This window comes from Pteropus alecto, unplaced genomic scaffold (assembly GCF_000325575.1).
Source record: "Pteropus alecto unplaced genomic scaffold, ASM32557v1 scaffold75, whole genome shotgun sequence".
Classification (NCBI taxonomy): domain Eukaryota; kingdom Metazoa; phylum Chordata; class Mammalia; order Chiroptera; family Pteropodidae; genus Pteropus; species Pteropus alecto.
Window position 1 is genome coordinate 17,373,961 of NW_006440638.1, and position 2,147 is coordinate 17,376,107.

Genomic DNA, 2,147 nt, shown 5'->3' on the forward strand with positions numbered 1-2,147 from the left:
CTGGGGAGCGCAATGTGGCACCATCCACTGAAATTAAAATGCATGTAGCCTGTGATAGCACCAATTTCTTGAATTTATCCTACAGACAGACTTATCTTCTTAAAAATGACACATAAAATTATTTATCACGGCACTGTTTGTAATAATAAAAGGCTGGGAACAACCAAAATGACAGTCATAGGGGACTGGTTAAGTAAATCATAACACATCTATACAGAGGAATACTATGCTCCTGTAAAAAAAGAACTAGTAAACTACACGTGCATAAAGAAAAATCACGTCAAGTGAAAAAAGCAAGGTTTATGACAGTATATGCAGTACTGTACTGTGTAAAGGGAAATAAGGAGACACAAACTCATATTTGCATATATACACACACACACATAACAATGTCTGGAAGAACAGACAACAAATTCCTAGTGGTGGTTACTTATTTGCGAGGAGGTAGGGTGCAGGGCAGGTGGGTGACGGGATAGAGATCTAGGGGTATATAATTTAAAGCTTTTCGATTTTTGACCCGTGCGTGTCAAGTATTACCTATTCAAAACTTAAATCAACAACTTTTTTGATAGGTCTAATTGTTATTGTTTTTCTTTTTCCTTCTCCCTTCTGGGGGTGATAATCAGCTATCACTTCTTGCAGCTATTGTCCTGCTTTTAGCGATTCTGCCCACCCTTAGACTGCACAGGCCCTTCCTCCTGCAGTGGGAGAAGACTGTTTACGGCAAGTGAGGTTAGACAAAAGGGGCAAATGGATACTGCCTTTAAGTGAATGTGCATGGGCTTTTCAACAGTAATTTTAAATGTTTGGACGGTTGCTATTTAGGTGGCTTTTGGGGCTTTTCTCCAGATTCTCTGCCACATTTTGGATGGAGATGCAGGCCACAGAGGAAAGGAGAATGGACAGAAGGGGCAATGGTGGGAGAGGAGAGGTTGATGCAAGTGCTTCCCCCATGGGCTCCAGCCTCTCGAAGCCACCTGGGAGAGGAGGGAGGGACCTGTTCTCCCGAAGGCTTTTTATCGAGCACTAGAGGAAGGAACTGGGTCAGGAGGCTGCTGCAAAAGTTCCTGGAATAGAGTGGAGGGGAGGGAAAGTGGGCACAGAACCCTCAGGCTCTGAAGGAACGGAGCATGGCGGCATAAAGACGAGCAGAGACAAAAGCCCCTTGAGGACAGGATCTAGATCTGGCCCATCTCTTTGCCGTAGAGTAGTTTGCACATCACATGGACCAGTGAGAAGGGGCATCACTCAGGACTCAGACACCAGGGTGGTAGTCCCAGCTCAGCCACCTACACAGGGTGGCCTAGCCAAAGAACTTCTCAAGTCTCAGTTTCCTCATCTTCTTAATGGGGTAATATGTTTCGCACACAAAGTGTTTTACATATACTAACTCATTTAATCTTCATAACAACCTCATGAAAAGGAACTATGATCAGCTCTATTTTTTAGATGAGGAAATTGAGGCTCAGAAGGTTTTGGTAACTTGCTCAAGGTCACAGAACCAAGAAGCAGTAGAACTGCAGCTAGAACCCACATCTCCCTGAGCTAAAGTCTGTCTTGCTTAGCTACTATGTTATTTTAAAAGTAAAGTAAAATACATGGTTCACAATAGGTAGCTTCTACTCCAAGATGGTTTTCAACTTCCAGACCTACATGAAACTGTGTTTCCCTCAAGCTTCTGGCACTCAGAAGTAGAGGAGATACTGGGGGAGACTCAGCACCGTGTAACAAAATACGGACTCTTAGGCTCTAAAATACACCTATAAGGAGCCACTCCCACATTTGGAGCCAAACACATGAATTAGAGTTAATACAGTCCATGGCTTAGGCATCATTTCTGGAGAGGGCTTAGAAATTGTACGTGCATTTATTTTTGTGCTGTCCATGAGGTGATGCTGGCTTTTTAAAGAGTTAGAGTCAAAAACCCATACTATATTTATAACGGACTAGGCATGAAATTTAGGCACTGACATCATGTCCAAGGTTCTCTCTCTCTTAAGATTAGATCTTTGAATCTAAAGCTATACAGAGGAGTTTCTATTTCAAGGGACTTTTAACCTTGGAGCTTTGAAAGTGGATTAGGAATTGAAGACTTCAATAAGTAAAAAGAGATCACAGAAAGAATAATTGTATTACCAGCGTCGGCA

At 42.6% G+C, this 2,147-nt stretch overlaps 1 protein-coding gene across 3 annotated transcripts in view; it reads right to left on the reverse strand.

Moving 5' to 3' along the window:
- Positions 1 to 2,147, reverse strand: part of PTPRG (protein tyrosine phosphatase, receptor type G) — a 642,217-nt gene that overhangs the window by 60,319 nt on the left and 579,751 nt on the right. The window lies entirely within an intron of this gene.